We start from the raw sequence: 20,528 nt of genomic DNA, 5'->3' as shown, positions 1-20,528 counted from the left end.
GAAATCATGTAGTATTTATCTTTCTCTAACAAACTTATTTAGCTTAGCAGAATACACTCTAGCTCCATCCACATCATTGCAAATGGCAAGATTTCATTCATTTTTTTATGGCTGAACAATATTCCATTGTACGTATTTACCATATATTCTTTATCTAGTTTTCATTTGATGGACATTTGGGCTCTTTCCATAACTTGGCTATTGTTGATAATGCTGCCATAAACACTGGGTTGCATGTGTCCCTTCAAATCAGTATTTTTGTACCTAGTAGGCAATTGCTAAATCATAGGTTAGTTCTATTTTTAACTTTTTGAGGAAACTCTATACTGTTCCTTAGAGTAGCTGCACCAGTTTACATTCCCACCAGCAGTGTAAGAGGGTCCCCTTTCTCTGCATCCCTGCCAACACTTATTGTTTCCTGAGTTGTTAATTTTAGCCATTCTGATAGCTGTGAGGTGGTTTCTCATTGTGGTTTTGATTTTTATTTCCCTGACATGAGTGATGTTGAGCATCTTTTCATGTGTCTGTTAGCCATCTGGATGTCTTCTTTGGAAAAATGTCTATTCATATCTCCTGCCCATTTCTTAACTGAATTATTTGATTTTTGGGTGTTGAGTTTGATAAGGTCTTTATATATTTTGGATACTTATATACTAAGGGTTACTTAATCAGATATGTCATTTGCAAATACCTTCTCCCATTCCATCAGTTGCCTTTTAGTTTTGTCGATGGTTTCCTTCTCTGTTCAGAATCTTTTTATCTTGATGAAATCCCAGTTGTTCATTTTTGCTTTTGTAACCCTTGCTTCCAGAAATGTGTCTGGTAAAAAGTTGCTACAGTCAATGTCAGAGAGGTTGCTGCCTGTGTTCTGCTCTAGATTTTGATGGTTTCCTATCTCACATTTATGTCTTTCAACGATTTTGAATTTATTATTGTGTATGGTGTAAGAAAGTGGTCTAGTTTCATTCTTCTGCATGCTGCTGTCCAGTTTTCACAACACTATTTGTTGAAGAGACTGTCTTTTTTCCATTGGATATTCTTTCCTGCTTTGTTGGCACAAAACAGACACATAGATCAGTTGAACGGAGTAGAAACCCCCGAAATGGACCCATGACTATATGGTCAACAAATCTTAAATAAAGCAGGAAAGAGTATCCAATTGAAGGGTTTTTTTAATGGTCTATCTGTTCACCTGGTCAATATCTGAAACCCTCATCAGGTAAGAAATCTCCTTCTATAGCCAAACCAGATTATTTAAAATAGCATTGATTTTTTTTGGTTATTGTCTCAAAATATCCATTCACGAATGATAGACACTTTAAAGTCTAACCATAACTGAACTGGCAGCAGAGTATATGACTGAATGCCATAGACTCATAAACATAACCAAAGATGATGTGAAAAAGAAACTCTGAGGAAAGCTTAATGGGAAATATCCAATCAGGTCACTTCCTGGGTAGGTGATATGGTGAGGCTAATGCAAATTCTAGTTGCTGTATTAGAATTCTATGTGTGCAGCCCATAACCTAGAGTTACTCTATTACATTTCTATAAAGGTGCACACCATTTTTGTGATGCCATTCATGATGGGAAATGGCCACCTATATCCAAAATTAATCTGGGAATTTATTGTAACCACCATTTCCAAAGTAATCCCATCATAAGAAATGACCATATTAAAAGAAATATGTCCTTAGGGGATACTAGTAGGCTTTATTCCTCCCTTCTTTTTTTCCAGTCTATTTCTAGCCCCACTTATGGACTTGATGTTCTTAATACCAGTTTTGAGATCTGAACTAAATGTGTCTTTGAAATTGATCAAAACTGTTGTCATTTAATTGCAAGTAGTCCCATAGGTCCTCTATTTTTTAATGTTTACTCCATATACAGCCGACCCTTGAACAACACAGGGGTTAAGAGAACCAACCTCCCCCCGCCCTGCCACACAAACACACGTTGAAACTTCACATGAAACTTCTGACTCTCTAAAAACTTAGCCACTAGTAACCTACCATTGACCAGAATCCTTACTGATAATATAAACAATCAACACATTTTTTGTGTTATATGTATTGCATATTATATTCTTACAATAAAGTAAGTTAGAGAAAAGAAAATGTTCTTAAGATAATCATAAGGAAGAGAAAATATTTATAGTACTGTTCTGTATTTATAAAAAAAAATCTGAGTATAAGTGGATGTATGCAGTTCAAACCTGTGTTGTTCAAGAGTCAACTGCAACAGAGTTGATAAGAAGTAGATGAGATTTAAAACTCTGAGTTGACTCTGTGATTTATTGAGGTTTGGGGAGAATGGCAAGATAAAATGAATGTATTTTGCACGTGGATTGCTTGCAAATCTTTGGAGGTCAGATTGCAAATTGTGGTGGGCAGAGTAATGGCCTCCCAGAGATGTCCACATTCCAGGACCATTGGTTGCATAGTGGTGAGAACAGCTGCTTTCCAAAGATGTTCTTTTTTTTTTTTTTTTTTTAAGATTTTATTTATTCATTTGAGACACAGAGATAGAGAGAGAGAAAGCATGAGCAGGGAGAGAGGCAGAGGGAGAAGCAGGCTCCTCGCTGAGCCAGGAGCCTGATGTGGGGCTCGATCCCAGGACCCTGGGATCATGACCTGAGCCGAAGGCAGACGCTTAACCATCTGAGCCACGCAGGCACCCCTCCAAAGATGTTCTTAGTCTCTGGAACCTTTTTTTCATTTTTCATTTTAATTTAATTTAATTTTTTGGAACCTTTGAATATGTTTTGTTACATGGCCACCAGGATTAAGGTAAAGATGGAATTAAAGTTGCTATTCAGCTGACCTCAAAATAGGAAAGATTGCCTAGATAATCCAGGTGGGTCCAATGTAATCAGAAAGGTCTTTAAATTTGGAAGGAGTCAGAAGGGCTACTATCAGCATAGTGCACAGTGTGAAAGACTTGATAGACCTCTTCTGACTTTGAAGATGGAAGGGGGTCATAAGCCAAGAAATTTGGGCAGTCTCTAGACACTGGAAAAGATGAAGTAATGACTTCTTCCTAGAGCCTCCAGAAAGGGCTGCAATCCTGATGACCCTTGATTTAATCCTTTAAGCACATTTCAGGCTTCTGACCTCCATAACTATAAAATAATAAATTTGCATTTTTAAAGCCACTAAGTTTTGTGTCACAGCACCAACAGGAAATGAATACATTTGTGATAACCCAGTAATAAATACTCTGGACCCAATCCAATGTGGATCTTGTTTGTGCTAAGTTTTGCTCTGCAACAAATAGAGTTATTATAAAATTACAGTATAGTTATTAAATTCACACATACACTCATTAGTTCAAAAATCTATATACATCCTAGTTAGTGTATAAGATCAATCAATGTGTATTAAAGGATGAGCATATCTCCTCAACAGTATTATTCTAGGCTATTTTTTGCCCCCCCGCTTTTGAAAAGACTATTCAACCTGTCTTGTCATTTTCTTATTAACCACATCCTTCCTTCTTTTACTAAATAATTCCTTTTGTCCTTGAAGATTCAAGTCATGCATAACCCACTCCAAGCAACATGCCCAGACCACAATTAGCTCAGGTAGATACTTCTTCCATATGGTTACTTATGTTCTACCCTAGTATGCCTTATAGTTTTCTGCAATACACTTTTCAGGTGTTTTCTCTGTGACAAAGCAAGCACTTTGAAGGAAATTATCTACGCCTTACTTATCTTTGTGTCCCCACAATGACTCCTATTGCTATCTACGTGACACTAACATGGTACTCACTAATATGTTGTTCCAAAATGAATAAATGAATGAGTGATCTCCCTCTTGTTGAGTTTCCTTAGAGACTGGGCCTAAATAATTTCCTTATTCCTGAAAGATTCTTCCTCCTCTTCTCTTTAGTTTATAAACATGCTCGCTTATCTCCTAGCTTAAACAAAACAAAACCAACTAACCTTAAAGCTTTTCCTTACTGCAAATTTCTCTCGCCTAGTACATCTCTTTAACATAAGAGATATTTACATTTATTGTTTCCTCTTTCTACCTTCCAGTTTGGTAAAATGACTTTTCTTCCCAGCTGTATTAGTTTCTAGGGCTGCCATAAAAAAGGACCACCGACTCAGTGGCATAAATGACACAAATTTATTTCCTCACAGTTTTGAGGCTAGAAGTCTGAGATCATGCTTGGCAGGTCTGGTTTCTTCTGAGGTCTCTCCTTGGTGTTAGAGGGCTGCTTTCTTGCTGTATCCTTGCATGGTTTTTCCTCTGTCTGCACACCCTCATAGTGTCTCTCTGAGTGTCCAAATTTCCTCTTCTTATATGGACACCAGTCAGATAGGATTTGGGCCCACCCTAAACGCCTCATTTAACTTTGATTACCTTCTTAATGCCCTATGTCCAAACACAGTCATGTTCTGAGATACTGGAGATTAGAACTTCAACATACAAATGTCAGGGGCACAATTCGGTTCATGATACCAGCCCCTGGTCAACACAGACGCTCTTTGTAAATCCTTCAGTGACTCCATAGTGTCAGCACAACGAACACCGTTCAGTCCTTTCTGACTGAAGTTATTGGTGTCTTACAAAGTTCAGCCTTTTCTTCTTCCTGAAACCCTCTTCCTCCTTGGTATTCAGCTGCTACTGTTCTGTCTCTTGTTTTCTTTCCATCCCACCTGGCATCTGTTTTCTGCTCCTTGCTTGGTCTTCCTTTCCTTTGTTCCTCATATGCATCCTCTCCTGTAGTGCCCTGTCCCTCCTACGACACTTTCCTAAGCAAACTCATCCAAACATTTTGCTCCATATTCTACGCATATATTAATGAATGTTAACTTTTTATTTCTAACACCTCCACGCTCAGCCCTTGACCTATATATTCAAATGCCCACCAAATATCTTTGTGAAATTCAGAATATTCCAAATAAAATGTGCTATATTTATTTTTTGCATTTGCTTTCTCTTTTATCAGCATTTGCACGTGTGAGACATCCATTTACCCACAAGCCCACACCAGAGACGTCCATATTTTCCTAAATTCATGTTTTTAATCCTCACCTCCTATCTATACCTCCAAGTCAGGCTTCTTTAGCTCTCCTCAGTTCATTACAGCCTCGTAAATAGTTCCTGGCTCAAGACACTCATTGCTTGTATCCTGAAACATTTTTATCTGGCTGCTTGGCCTTACCTCTTCCCATATCTCCATGACTAGTCCACCCTCTACATTATTTTCAAAATGATATTTCTAAAATTATGATCATGTTACTCCCAGGCTTGACATTTGCACATACTTCTCCAAAGTTTTAGGTTAAAGTTTTGACATTTATTGTAAGTTTGGTTATCTAGTTTCTCACTACTTTTCCAACATAGGCTCCCACCAATCCATGACTATCCTTCTCTTTAGCTAACCAAACCACTTTACATCTCCAAAATCCCTCTTGTGACCCACGCTTTTATGTTTTACAGCTGCTGTTTCTTGCAAATGAAATGCCCTGCCTTCTTTTACCACCTTTTTACTTCCCATGTAGCCTTCAAAATTCAGATTATGCATTTCTTCTTCCAGGAAACCTTCCCTGACTGCCACAACCTGACTTGCATGTTCCTCTTGATCTTCTATAATAACCTCTGTGTCTATCATTGTACTTATCACTGAAAGAATAAATTCAGGAAAGCCTTTAGAAAGGTATTAGAAGATCAGTCATTCTTAGCTCACAAGGTTTGTATGTGTGAATATGTTTGTGGGTCTGTGTGGACGTGTGTGTTAAGATGTTAAATAAGATAACAAATGTGAAAATGCTTTGTAAGTGGTTAATTAACAGCCAGTCATTGGTTTTTATTTTGTGCATTCATTGTTTCTAGTCATGAGATAGGAGAGATGTTGCAGAAGAGGAATTACTACAACCCACAAAAGATCGAACATGATTGTCAATAATAAAAGTAGGTCCAAATTATAATAAAAATGGATTTTTCTTTATTCTATCTTCTATTTATTTCTCTATATTTATAACCATTAAAATCAATCATTTATAAACATAAACACAAATACTGGGATATTTAGGAACCTCTCTTATGACCCCACTCTTTGGAATTTCAGATAAAATAGGAACATTCTACATGAATCACTGTCCAGAGAATCTTCTCTGGTCACAATGTGACAGGGGATGATATTCGACAAGGTCCTCTCCCTCCCCTTTCAGTAGACATCTGAATTTATTAGCTAGTTCTGGTTATTCATATGGTAAACACATTTCAGAGCAGGGAATTTTGGGGGATATAAATAGATATATACATATTTTTAACCTTCATTGCACACTTAACCAGGTGCCAAGTACTGTGCTAAGCACTTTGAAATTTGTATCTTATTTAATATTGAAAATAACCTTTGTGATGCAGATATTATTGCCATCCCATCTTACAGATGATAAAGCTGAGACTCAAGATTACATGGGTGGCAAGCTTTGGAAGTAAGGGTTTGAATCCAGCCTTTGGAATCCCAAGCAGCCTCCACACCTAGCATGGAGCCTGATGTGGGACTCAATCTCACAACCCTCAGATCATGAACTGAGCCTAAATCAAGAGTTGGATGCTTAACTGACTGAGCCATCTAAGCGCCTCCATTTTTCTTAAGTAGGCTCTATGCCTAGTGTGGAGCCCAGTGCAGGGCTTGAACTCACGACCCTGGGATTGATACCTGAGCCAAGATCAAGAGTTGGATGCTTAACCAACTTGAGCCATCCAGGTGCCTCAGTGATACTCTTAAATTTGTTCTAACTATATACATATTTCTGTAGAGTTCTTGGAAATTATTTTAACGTTACTAAGGGAAATCTCAGTAAATAATTGTCCTCATACTCAGTTCTACACTTCCTAAATACCAGTTACTAAATGTTAATTTAACTACTAATTATTAACTTTCCCTCTGCTAACAACATCTGAGACAGAAAATGAAATGGAAACAAGGAAAGTTCTCTTTGTATATATTTGAAACAAAATAAGTGCCTCACATTTAAACATTTAGAGCATACTGGATTTTTTTATTTTTTATTTTACAGTGATATCAAGTCCAAACTATTACAACTTGAAAATTTTGAATTCTCTTAAAAAATATCCTTGGCAAAGGAAATAATAGTTACAGTAATCATAAACTATTGATTCAGGCTAAAAAAAAAAAAGCAAAACAGAATTAAAAAGCTATGTACGTCATGATTTGTGATTCCATTCACATAAGACTGTGGAAAAGATAAAGTATAAGGACAAAAAAAGACCAATGGTGGAACAGTTTAGAGAAATATGGGGCAAGGTTAATGATAAAAAGGGACCATGAGAACACTTTGAAGTGATAGAACTCTTCTGGATGGAAATGGTGTTGGATATATGACTGTATGTATTCGCCAAAAAAATAAGACTATCCATTATAAAGAGTAATTACTACTGCATGCAAATGTTAAAAATGTAACAATCAGCCCATGGTGAAAAGATAGAATGTAAATTTTGACAAATAATTGAATTGTATTAAAAATGAATTATATAACTGCACTGAAGGGGATGGGAAGAGCGAAGCGATTTATGGCAACTTCAGAATACAATGTTTTGACTGCAAATCGCATGTCAAAAACAATGTGAACTATACACATATACTGTGTTCTGGTGCATGATGGATTAAAAATTCCTAAATTAGAGCGCCTGGGTGGCTCAGTTGATTAAGCGACTGCCTTCAGCTCAGGTCATGATCCTGGAGTCCCGGAATCGAGTCCCGCATCGGGCTCCCTGCTGAACAGGGAGCCTGCTTCTCCCTCTGACCCTCCCCCCTCTCATGCTCTCTCTATCTCATTCTCTCTCTCAAATAAATAAATAAAAAATCTTAAAAAAAAAATTCCTAAATTATTTTGTTTGCATACTATATTTGAAAAAATAAGTATAATGTGATAATGAGAACCAGGTTGCTCAAGAAGTTATAAAAAATAAAAGGAGAGATTAGAATTAACCCTGTGGTGCTACAATGAACTATGCGTGTGCGTGTGTGTGTGTGTGTGATGATAGACAAATGATAGATGATGGATGATAGATAGATAATAGATAGAGATGTGAATGCAAGTATTAATATACATACACATATTTCTTGTCTCTATCCACTGAGAGCCACTAAAAGCAGTGACACTCCCTAGCAGTGAGGATACTTAGCACCCAGTTATCATATAAAATATCCTTTTCTAATAAAATAAATCAAACTCTTAACCATAGAGAACAAAGTAATGGTTGTTAGAGGACAGGTAGGTGGGGGTATGGGTGAAATAGGTGATGGGGATTAAGGAGGGCACTTGTGATGAGCAGCGGGTGATGTATGGAAGTGTTGAATCACTGAATTGTGCACCTGAAATTAGCATTACATTGTATGTTAACTAACTGGAATTTAAATAAACTAAAAAAAAAAAAAAAGCAAGCCAGGACTTCTTGGAGACATGGATGATTCTAGGACTGGGTCAGAGATAATATATGATGAGCATGGAGTATCTTGTGGTGCTAGATGTTAAGGAAGTGCTCAAAGCAAAGAAACAATTAAAAGATGGGAGCATGCTGAACATCAACCTCCCTGGGGCCACTGATATGATGCAAAAAGAAGGGCATATTACCTCCAACGCACCCTTCCCAGTAATTTATAACCTCAGTACAATTGTGAGAAAATATCAGGCAGATGCAAATTGACAGACATTCTATAAAATAACCAACCAGTACTAATCAAAAGTGCCAAGGTCATGAAAGAGAAGGAGAGACTAAGGGACTATCACAGATTAAAAAAACACGGGAGACATGACAAGTACATACAATGTGGGTTGCTAGATGGGAACCAGGAACAGGAGATGGGAACTGGTGGGAAAACTGGTGAAATTCAAATATATTTGTAGTTTAATTCATATAAATGTATAACAATTATGTTCTTTGTTTTAACAGATGTATGATTGTGTAAGGTGTTATTAAGGGAATCTGGGTGAAGGGTTTAGTAGACTTCTTTGTACTGGTTTTGTAATTCTTCTCAAAATCTATAATTATATAAAAATAAAAAGCTATAACTATTTAAGTCCAAATTACTGGTATTTCAATTCTTTTTTTTAAGAAAGTAGGTATTATGAAAACCTCTATAATAATGTAAGCTTAGTAGAATATTTTGACAACTGTATTAAGCATGAACCGGGCTTCTAATGAATCCTTTGGAAAGTATATTTTTAATTTCTTTCCCAATCTCTAGGTTTAGAAGAGCAAAAGCAATAATAAAGTGATAAATGAATAGTAACAATTTTTAAAACTATATTGTTAGTAATATATTCAACTAACCATACAAATGATATTTAATACATCTTTCTTGCATGGATTTTATACTCACAAAATATCAATAACATTCAAGTTGCTTACACCACAATGAACCTGTGGGGTGAAGGTGGAGTGGGGGAGGGGAGGGAAACAAGTCATTTTTTAAGGGGTCTTAAAAAAAACTTACCTATGAGTTACATCTGGTTTTGTTCTGAGACTGGAGACATTTGAACTCATTATAATTGTTAGAATGGCAATTTTCTCACATCCGTGTAATGTAAAATAGAAAATGGCTTTAGAAACAAGTGGCATACTGTTGCAGATTTATTTAACAAAGCTCCATGGAAGTATATTTATTAGGGTGTTGCCCTGTTAAAAATAGTGTTTTAGGATTTACCCAGATCACTATTAAATTACCTCATGGGCCAAAACAATTAAAATGGAACTTTTCATTTCAACTCTTCGGAACATGTGCCCAGAGCACAATCAACTGCACTAGGACCGGCAATGAGGGAAGAGTACGACGCCAGAAAGCAGCCAGATACCAGAACAGAATGGAACAAAGCAGTGTTCTTAGCCTTTGGATGGATCAATTCACTGAAGACTCTGATTGAGAATAGATATTTTCTAAACAAATCCCCACCCTCTCACCATCCAAATATACTCAAGCTTATCCTATCAAAATTTTGCAGACATTCAAAAAAGTTTATAAAAGCTTGAGCCCCAAACTTGGAATTAGGCTGAAAAGTGCCTGGTATAAAGGAAGTTAATATGGCTTTAAAATGTTAAAGTAGCACTTTGTAAAAAAAACAATCTCATTATTTATGAACATAGGAAGCAGAGTGATGTTTTGCACCAAATTTTAAGCTATGAGTTGTATTGTGCTTAACATGTTACTCCAATAATCTGAAGTGTTGAGTCAGCTGGTCTGGGTGGCAAGATGTATGCTTTATCTTTATAATCATTCTCATTTCCAAGCTGGTGCTTGACCAGAGATTGGCCATCCCTGAAAGAATAAAATTACTTTTTGGACAAAGATACACATATTCTTTTATTCTCTCACTGGGTCCTCCATTTAAGTCTTTGGGATTTGTGGTGTATTTCTAAAACCTTATCCATGGTACTTGAACACTGGGTGTTTTAACTCCAAGCTTGAGAACAAGGATAACGGGCTTATTATGAGCTTTGCACATTTTCCTACTTTATCTCCACATCATTAAAAGGGAGACATTTTCGCACTGACCTCTAATACTACTGAAAGATAAAACATGATGAGTGCAAAGGTCTGTTTGGTGATTGGGTGATATTTAGTTATTTTAGTAACCATGCCCACTGACACATAATTACATAAAATGAGTTTTCTAGATAGCATGGATGTGTTCTGTAGCAAGAGGAGGCTTAAAGCCAGAGTTTTCAGTATAATGAAATGATAATTGTTGACATTTGGCTGAAAAATATACACAGTTAAAGCAAGTCACACATTTGGCAAACATTCTAAGATCCAAATATAGCAAGCACTTCAGTATAATTTGGCTTTTGACCAGATTTTCCTTAGATTAGGGAAATGGCAGGAGTTCTGTGTTTTATTTTATGTCTTAAGGAAGGCAGCTGATAAATATGTGACTTTGTCCATAGGGTCCAAGGAGATTTTTTAATATGAATAACACAAATACATTAGGCTAGAAAAACAAATACTTCCTTGTTTAATAATATTATTAAAAATACTTAACGTCAGACCCTTGTAGTATGTCACAACATCACTCTTCTAAAATAAGTTATATATTTATTAGGTCCTAAACCCTACTGATGATATAATAAAGCAATATTCAACTATGAAAAGTAATCATGAAAACTTTTGATTGAGAAAATATTCCTTTGAACTGAGAAACCAATAGCAAAATCTATGAGGATAGTCATCTTATATTAATTAAATATAAGTAAACTCTTACAAATTCCAAAAGAATAATCTTTTAATGTAGTGCTAGGTACACGAGAGAGCATAGCTTATATTTTATAGATAAAATGATCATAAATATGAAGAAATAAAATTAACTTGAATTTTTAAATCAGTCATCTTTATACACACTGAAATGTTAAAATATAGTGTAATACTTTGGGTTTCATTTTTAAATCAACGAAGGTCATATCTTGAGTATTTTGATCTTTTATCTAGTTGAAAACCAGGCATCTTGTTTGTCCCTTTATTTCTCACAGACAAAAAGCCTTTTTTTTTTTTTTTTTTTTACTTAATCTCCTGACTTAATATAATGGGCTTGAGGGTAGCCTGGTACATCTCTATCATCTCTATTCTTGACTTCTGAATATGATTAGTCAAAGATGAGTCACATGTCTTCCAATTTGAAGTAAGATGGCATTTTAGATCTACTAGGAACCTGCTACTATATTTAGAATACACATTTTCAGATAAAACATTAGATGACAAATTTGAATATGTAGTTTGCTTTTTAAGTGGTAGATACAGCCAAGAATGAAGTAATTTGGCCACTGTTGGAAGATGATCAAAAGGACTTTAAAGTCTGTGTTTTTTTTAATAAGACAATACTGAAGCTGCAAAAGCAATTGGTGACGGAAGTAGAATGCTCTTTAATAAATGTAAGTCACACTAATTAAATCTGATTCAGACAGGAGATGAATGATATCATTATTCACGGCTCTAGTGAACAACTTCCAAATATGAAGGGTTACATAGGGATTGGAAATAAAGTTATTCAAAGAGACAAACGATGCATTGTTCATTCCAATGGACAATTTGTCCTTTCGAACCATCAAAAATGTCATAATTTTTATTTTTTTTCAAAGTGGAACAAAATGTGTATTAAGAGAAATATTATTTATTTTTTGGTTAACCAAGGACTTCCAAAAACTCAAGATTTATAACAGTAAGAGAATATGGTTAGTTACCAAAGAATGCATGAGCTTGTCCTTGACAATCAATATTAAATGTTAATAAAAATAGAATATCGATTGCCCCTCGATGGCGATTTGCCTGTTTTACATAGAACAATCTTCTTGGAAGAGTTTGTATTGTGTTTCACATTGTTTATCCTGGTGGAGGAATAGCACAGAGAGATTAAAACCAGGATAGGTTTGTTCTGAATTGAACAAGTTAGGAAGAAACATACATTGGCAGTCAAAGACAGTGAAGGAATATTTAAAGGATGATGCCAGCTGTCCTGAGAGGAATTATTTATCTACATGTATTTGAAAGTGGAAAGCCTGCAAATATCCTAGGATAACAACCAACCAGGGCAGAGTTGATATCAACATGTAAACATCTCAGCTCATATATTTGAACAGCCACTGTAAATGAGTGAGACTCTGTTGTTACACAATCATAGTCTAAATATAAGCTTTGTTCTTGTCCCTTGGCTAATACTCATTTCTTCCACCTAGGTAGGTCTTTGCAGCTTTCAGCCAGCACCATACACTCCTCTCACATAGAACTAATAACTAAGGCGGGGAGGATCTAAGTGGGAGCAAACTCAGAAAATATCCAAAATAAACACCAGGAGTGAAAATAATTTATTCCCTTGGTTCTGACTTTATATTTAATCAGATGGGTAAATTTTAGAAATAAGATAAAGAAATTAAAAATCTATTATCAAATTGGTATGCTCTTAAACCCTTTCAGTTGAACATATGACACTCAGAATCCAGAAGAAAACATGATTTTGTAGCACACACAGTTGTGTCATCCATAAACATTCAGTTAGGATAATCAGAATGCCAGTCTGTGATCTCTTTTCTCCTCCATCCACTTCCCTTCTCCTTGCTTGTCTTCTTCTTCCCTCTCTTTGCTTTTTTTCTTTATCTGAGAACTGCAGACATGACTTCCAACCTTATAATCTCGGTGTCATTGATGAGTATCATAAGGCTCTGCCTAACTTGCTCATTTAATCATAATGGTCCTAAAATCCACATTTGTTATAAAATGAGATTTTTTTTTTCTTCCTCTGGAATAGCCAAGCACACATAAGAAAAAGGAAATTCCATTAATGTACCTCTATCTGGTCAGTGCAGGTCTGAAAGACTTCAAAACTAATCTCACAGGGTTAAAAAGATGAGATATGAAAGAGAATACCAACTCCCTGACATGTGCTTACTACTAGTCTCACATGTCCCCCACATTTACTCAAGATGTGGATAAATTTCAGGGTGAGCATGGATGGCTTAATTCACCAAGTCTTAACCTAAAGTAGATTTAATCCTTTAATGCAAATAGAAGACATGAGATAAGAAACCAGACAGAATGGATAGCTTGTCAAAAATATTTAGAAGACATAAAAATAAATGAGGAATCACACAAATATGTATTATCTCTCATCATCATGATGACTGTGGGAAAATTAGATTCTGGCTTCACTGTTTATAAATTGAGTCTAATATTATTTATTCACACCAACAGATTAACATGTTAAAATGTTTCAAGTCTCTAAAAATATTTGGAATTTCTTAAAATTTTTCCAGCTTTTGATATTTCTGAACTCACTGGAATGCAAACAAAATTTGCTTTATTTTTCCCTCTCTTCACTAATGCCTATGTGTTATGTTAAACCTCTTTTCTCAGTTTTTGGATAATGAGGACTCAGGAGTCTCCTGGCTTTTGAATCATATTCATTTATATATTCAAGTTTGTTTTGGATAATTATCATAATTCTCCAGGGGTTTAAATTTCCAATCTAACCAAAAACTTCAAATTTATGTCTAAATCAAGCTTCCTTTTCCCCCTTCCATTGAGGTTCAGTTCATGGCTAGTGAACTCACCATGGTAGAAGAGTTAAAACTCTGGGTTTTTTGTGTCTGTTTTGTTGTGTTGTCTACTTCTTCTCTTTAGATATCCTGAATCTTCCTGAACTGAGAGAAGAATAGAGTGTTTAGAGGAAGAGAGCAAAATTCTTCACATCTAGATTGGATAATTTTCAGACTTTCATTGTCAGTGTGTCCAAGTGTGGCAATCATCCATATTTTCTCTCTTCCAAGGGCTTGTTAATGGATTCTTCAAAACTTCTCTTGTGAGGATGTACACACAGAAATTCCCTAATATTAACTCTCTGGTGGTGTCTTCTAACCCACGTTTAGCTCCTGCATTCAGGAAATTTTCCTCCAGAGCTAGTTCTCTTCCCTTAGGCAGCTAGTTCTCCTTGGTGAGATCACATTAAGTGATGCCAGTTATATATCATGACATCTGCTTCACCTGCAGGGAACACGTGCATTCATTCCAGAGTGGATTTGTTTTATAGTTTATGGGATTGGATGTGCACTGAACAAGTTGAAAGAATGACCCCCGTAGTTGTGCATCAGGATGGTACTGCCTGCCATGACAAACACTGGGAATGTGGGCAACTTACTGTCCTTGCGGGGAGCTACAGAAAATCTTTCACCTTGAGCATAGAGAGTACTAAGAACAAATAGTTACATTCATGCATAATCTAGAGCATCTCTTCTATGGAATGAGGGAATAGGGTAGCTTTTTATTGGACTTGAAGAGGATTAGACAAGTCCTGCATGTTAGTGTCTAGCTGTATATCTCTTTAGAATATTGGTGTGGTTCTCTAATATTCTTGCTGCATTGGAACTTCAACCAAAACTTTGGGAAAAATTACTGAATACCCCATTCAACACTCATCTATGTTTACAAGTCAATATTACAATTTTGGCATAGTCTAATCTTATTGCATGTGTTATTTTGTGTTTAAATCCACTTTATGAGTTCAAAATTAATGCCTCAAATATTCTGCTACTAATTATGATATTTGCTTCAAGTTTCAAGCCGATGCTCTTTATCAGCTTTAAAAGTTTCTTTTGATTCCTACTTTGATTTTTTTTAAATTATAAAATGGTGGGGTTTTTTTTAATGTCTTTTCTACATCTATTAAGAGGATCATCTGGATTTTATCCATTGGGTCTATTATCTCAATGTAGTGAAGAACATTTATTCATGTTAAAAAAATTACCATTTTGGAGAGCTGTCAGTTGCAAATCAATAGAAAACAAAACTAACATCAACTTAAACATTTTTTTTCCTTACATAAGAATAAGTTAAGACATAGCTAGTAGATAAGGCTGATTCATTTCTTAAACATGTCATCAGGGATCCAAGCTTTCCTCATATTTTCACCGTGCCTTTCTGCCATTCTAGCTTATTGGATTTCATCCTCATGTTTTTTACTGAATTTTCCCAAGGTAGTTGCTAGAACTTCAGACATCATGTCATCATTCAAGAAATGCAGAGATGGAAAAGGGTGTTTTTGAACCCTCTGTCTCCTTTCACTGGGAGAGAAAAATGTTACACTCAAATGGTCTGGCAGATTTTATAATATCTCATTGGTCATAAATAACTATGTCAAATGGCATCCTTGCAAGGGAAGATATGGAAGGGGAATTTAAAGGAGAAATTACTGAGTAAATAAAATTTGTATTAGCAGGCAAGAAGAGAAGAATGGATATTAAATGGGCATAGAAGTTGTCTACAAAACCATCCTTGAAGTTCTAGGTTAAAACCAAATAGGTTATGATGGATTTTTATGTTAATATTGTCTTCTTTTGTGTAGAATCTTTAATTTCTCTTTCAAAAGTAAGATTGATTGACCTGTAATTTTCCTTTATTACACATAGTCTTTTTCTGGTTTAAGTATCAAGACCATATCAACCTTATAAAACAATTTTGGGAGTGTTCCTACATTTCTATAGTCTGGAAGATTTTATATATATAGTTGTGGGATTACTTGTTCTTCAAATATTTAGCTGAACCAGCTTCAAGTACACTATATATCAAGCATAAATATAAATGCATCCAAACTTTTATGGGTTTTCATTTTTTAAAAGCTGTTTACTTGGTGCCCTTAAAATAAAGATAAATTCACTTAACTTTCCATTTTTTTAATATGTTCCAGAATATTTGTTCATCTGCCTTTCAGAAAACTGGCTTTCCACCATGGCTAGATAGGAAGATCCTCAACAAAACAAACATATGGTTGTGTTTTATTTTATTAAAAAAAGGAAAGAAAGAAAACTCTATATTCTTCTCCTTGACAATTCTAGAATAATACAGTGACAAACAGTTTACAAGCCTATATAATCACACTCTTTGTACTTTACCACCTTTTTATATCAATTAGCCATGTAAATACAGCTTCAGGAGAAACATGCAGGGATTATACTAAAAGAAGTGCTGAAGCTAAAAAGAGCTGATTGAAGACAGAGAAATAAAAAAGGACACCCAGTGATTTGTTTTCATCTGATCAGAGTACATCACATATCATAATTCAGCAAGTAAAGGTACTCAAAACAGCGAGGCCAAAATACCAGAGGCCAACTGCTGTCTCAATGTCATCATGTTCTTTAAACTAAACCATATGTTCTCACCTTTGGCTAACAAAGAACACACCTTTGCACCTAATTCAAACAGCAATTTTAAGTTGTTCCCAATTATATCTTTAAGAAGGTACATATTTCTTCAATGGGATATGATAAATACTATACTTTTGTACTGAATACTGATTGGGAAGAAAAAATAAAGAGGGCTAGTGCTTTTCTTAGTCATACTTGACATTATATGCATGGAGAATAACTTCGAGTGATGAAGGGCTCCTATTCTACTTTGTGACTTGGCCTCTGGCAGGCCAATGTATTCTTAGACTGAGTTTTTAGCTTTCTTAACTCTTATGTAATATTTGTCATGATAGATGATTCAACTTTTCCTTAAACATATGGAATTTTCACCTTTGCTTTTTAATTTCCTCAAGGCTTAATTTTTTATCTTTCTGTTTGCTGACAATTGCAACTGTATGACGTTAAGACCAAACTCAAGTGTTTTAACCTTTCGGGACAGTCTTCTCCCATGCTTGTGCTCATGCTCCTACTGGGCTTCCATAACCTAAGGCTTTAATTGCTCCTCAGTGTGCATAAATCTGCCTATACCACACCCCCACTACACTTTTAAATAATATAATAGACATCTTTTGATTTGCCTGCCTGTTCCCGACCCACCATCTCCTACCCCCTGTTGCTAGCCAAATGGATTCTCTCTCTCATTATTTTGATCGAATTAACAGAAAAATTCTGGTTAATTATCCATTAGTGCTGAATTTGGAGAATCTTGATTACAGGGCTGAAGAGTAGATGTGAGGGTTGAAGATGTAGATTTAAGAGTTGCCACTATAGATGACCTCTTTTGGATTTGAGGGTTCAGGGAGATCCTTGCAATCACAATCCATGGGAGTATCTCCCTATTCTGTATTTCGGGGTCTCAGAGTTTTCTAACCTGGGCTTTGGCCTTAGCATCTGGCCTAGGCAATCAGTATTATCTGGAATTCTACAACTCTATTCATAGGTGCTTGGCCCTCAGTTGGGTTTATTCTCCCATTGCAGGAGATGTTCCTCTTTGGACTCCACCAAAGATGCCCACTGAATGTCACACTTCATCTTTAGTGGTTTCATTTTCCTCCATATTTCATTATTCCTCCGCAAGGTGTCAGTGTAGATTGTTCCTTTGATACCTTTGAAACACCTGAATCACTGCATCATCAGGGAGGTTCACTGCCCCTGGGGACATTTTCCCAAGGTAATATTTTAGCAAATTCTATGGAATTAGGCAACCTTCTTCCAGGGGCGTCCTTTGCCACTACATGTCACAGAAGATGGATTTTTCCTTTCAAGTTGGAAGTGATCCAGTTTAAAAAAAATGTCTTACTACCTGTAAGTATCTATCTGATCACCCTTGCTTCCAGTAGGGTTAATGCAAGTCTTCCAGGAAGCAGACTCCAAGGTGGAATTAGAAATGTAAGAAGTTTGTCAAGCAAGTATCTATGAAGGGTCCAAGGGAGAGGGAACAAGAGTGAAAAGGGAGACAGTATGGAGGTTCCTCAAAAAGTTGAAAATAGAGCTACCATATGATCCAGCAATTGCACTACTGGGTATTTACCCCAAAGATACAAATGTAGGGATCTGAAAGGGTACGTGCACCCTGATGTTTATAGTAGCAATGTCCACAATAGCCAAACTGTGGAAGGAGCCAAGATGTCCATCGACAGATGAATGGATAAAGAAGAGGTGGTATATATATATACAATGGAATATTATGCAGCCATCAAAAGGAATGAGATCTTGCCATTTGCAATGACGTGGATGGAACTGGAGGGCGTTATGCTGAGTGAAATAAGTCAATCAGAGAAAGACATGTATCATAATACCTCACTGATATGAGGAATTCTTAATCTCAGGAAACAAACTGGGTTGCTGGAGTGGGGGGGGTGGAAGGGATGGGGTGGCTGGGTGATAGACATTGGGGAGGGTATGTGCTATGATGAGCGCTGTGAATTGTGCAAGACTGTTGAATCACAGATCTGTACCTCTGAAACAAATAATGCAATATATGTTAAGAAAAAAAAAAAAGAAGATAGCAGGAGGGGAAGAATGAAGGGGGGGAAATCAGAGGGGTAGACGAACCATGAGAGACGATGGACTCTGAAAAACAAACTGAGGGTTCTAGAGGGGAGGGGAGTGGGAGGATGGGTTAGCCTGGTAATGGGTATTAAAGAGGGCACATTATGCATGGAGTACTGGGTGTTATGCACAAACAATGAATCATGGAACACTGCATCAAAAACTAATGATGTAATGTATGGTGATTAACAACAATAAAAAATTTAAAAAAAAAGAGTGAAAAGGGAGAACTCAGATCATGATGCAGGCCTGAGAGTTTTGACAGAAGAAAAAGAAAACAGAGGATCAGGTAGTGAGAGCTTCAGACTTCAGTGAATCTGTAAGAAAGTCTTGGGTGGGCTGCTGGGAAACCCCACAGCAAATGTTGCACATTCAAGAAATCCTCAGTGGGGCAGAGATGGCCCAGTTCTGATACCTCACTGTGCTCAGTCATTGGCAGCTCAATGAGTAATCAGAAAACAAATGCATTGAACAGCCTAGTTCAAGAATTAGACCTTTACCAGCACCTTATATGTATCTTGTGTCCCTTCAAAGCACCATTCTTTTACCTTCACCCACTATTCTGACTTCCAACCCTGTATTTTTTATTAGCTGTTATGGAACTTTATATAGCATCATAAAGTATGTATTCTTCTGTGTTGGCTGATTTCATTATGTTTGTGAGGCTCATGTTTGTTGCTGTAAGCTAGTATCATGACAAAAATTGCCATGAAAAATCACGTCAATGACTCGGTGCACATCTGCCCACATTTCTGTTAGGGTTATTCAGTGGAATTGCTGTGTTCTGAAGATGTTGTATCTTCAACTTCGTAGATAATGTCAAAATGTTTTCTGAAGTGGCTGTGTCAATTGTATTTCCTTGGCAGTATAGAAGAGAACAGTTCTTCCACATCTTTAATCATTCCATGAGTGTGTAGTGGTGTCTGTGTTTTCAATATTTTTTAGCTGGATATTTTTATGTGACCAAATCTTTCAGGCTCTTCCTTTAGATTAATTCAATTTTCCCAGGCTTTATTTTTCTAAAGGAAGCCTTCTATCTAAAAGTCAAATCGTATTTGTCAATATTTTCTTTTAATTCAAACAACTGTTGCTATTTTATTTTGATTTTTAAAATTCTTTCTACAGTTACCTGCAGAGGAAAGCTTTAAAATATTCTCCTGCATAGTTGATCAGTTTTACCACATCATTTAGGAAAATACAATTTCTCCCACTTCAAATTGTGTTGCCTCTTTATTAAGTTCTTATGTAGGCTTTATAAGGTTTCAGGACTATTTCCTCTGTTTCCGTGATATGGCTACAGTTCAATGTCACATAATTTTATTTCCTGTAATTTTAATATATTCTTTAATATTTAGTTTCATCATTCAAGTAATATTTATTATATAGCCGCAATTATGTTAAACCTATTTTGGAAAGTGTTTTTAATATTAAATCCTCCAATCCAAGAACATAGCCATATTATCAGTTCTCACACATCCTTCCTTCCTTCCTTCCTTCCTTCCTTCCTTCCTTCCTTCCTTCCTTCCTTCCTTCCTTCCTTCCTCCTATTCTGAGACTATAAGTATAGGTTGTGTGTGTGTGTGTGTATTGTTTTGTTTTATCTTTAATGCTTACATTGGATATTTGTTGTTGGATCATCTGAATCATCTTGTTGGATGATTTTCTGTTTGTATATAATACTGGATTTCTACTGTCTGTTGTCCTCCACAATTTATTTTATTGAGATTCAAGCTCATCTCCAGATGTTTTCTTGGCATATGTTTTTTTTTT

The sequence above is a fragment of the Phoca vitulina genome, unplaced genomic scaffold (genome assembly GCF_004348235.1).
Source record: "Phoca vitulina isolate PV1807 unplaced genomic scaffold, GSC_HSeal_1.0 scaffold72, whole genome shotgun sequence".
NCBI classification, from domain to species: Eukaryota; Metazoa; Chordata; class Mammalia; order Carnivora; family Phocidae; genus Phoca; species Phoca vitulina.
This window is presented reverse-complemented; position numbering follows the sequence as displayed.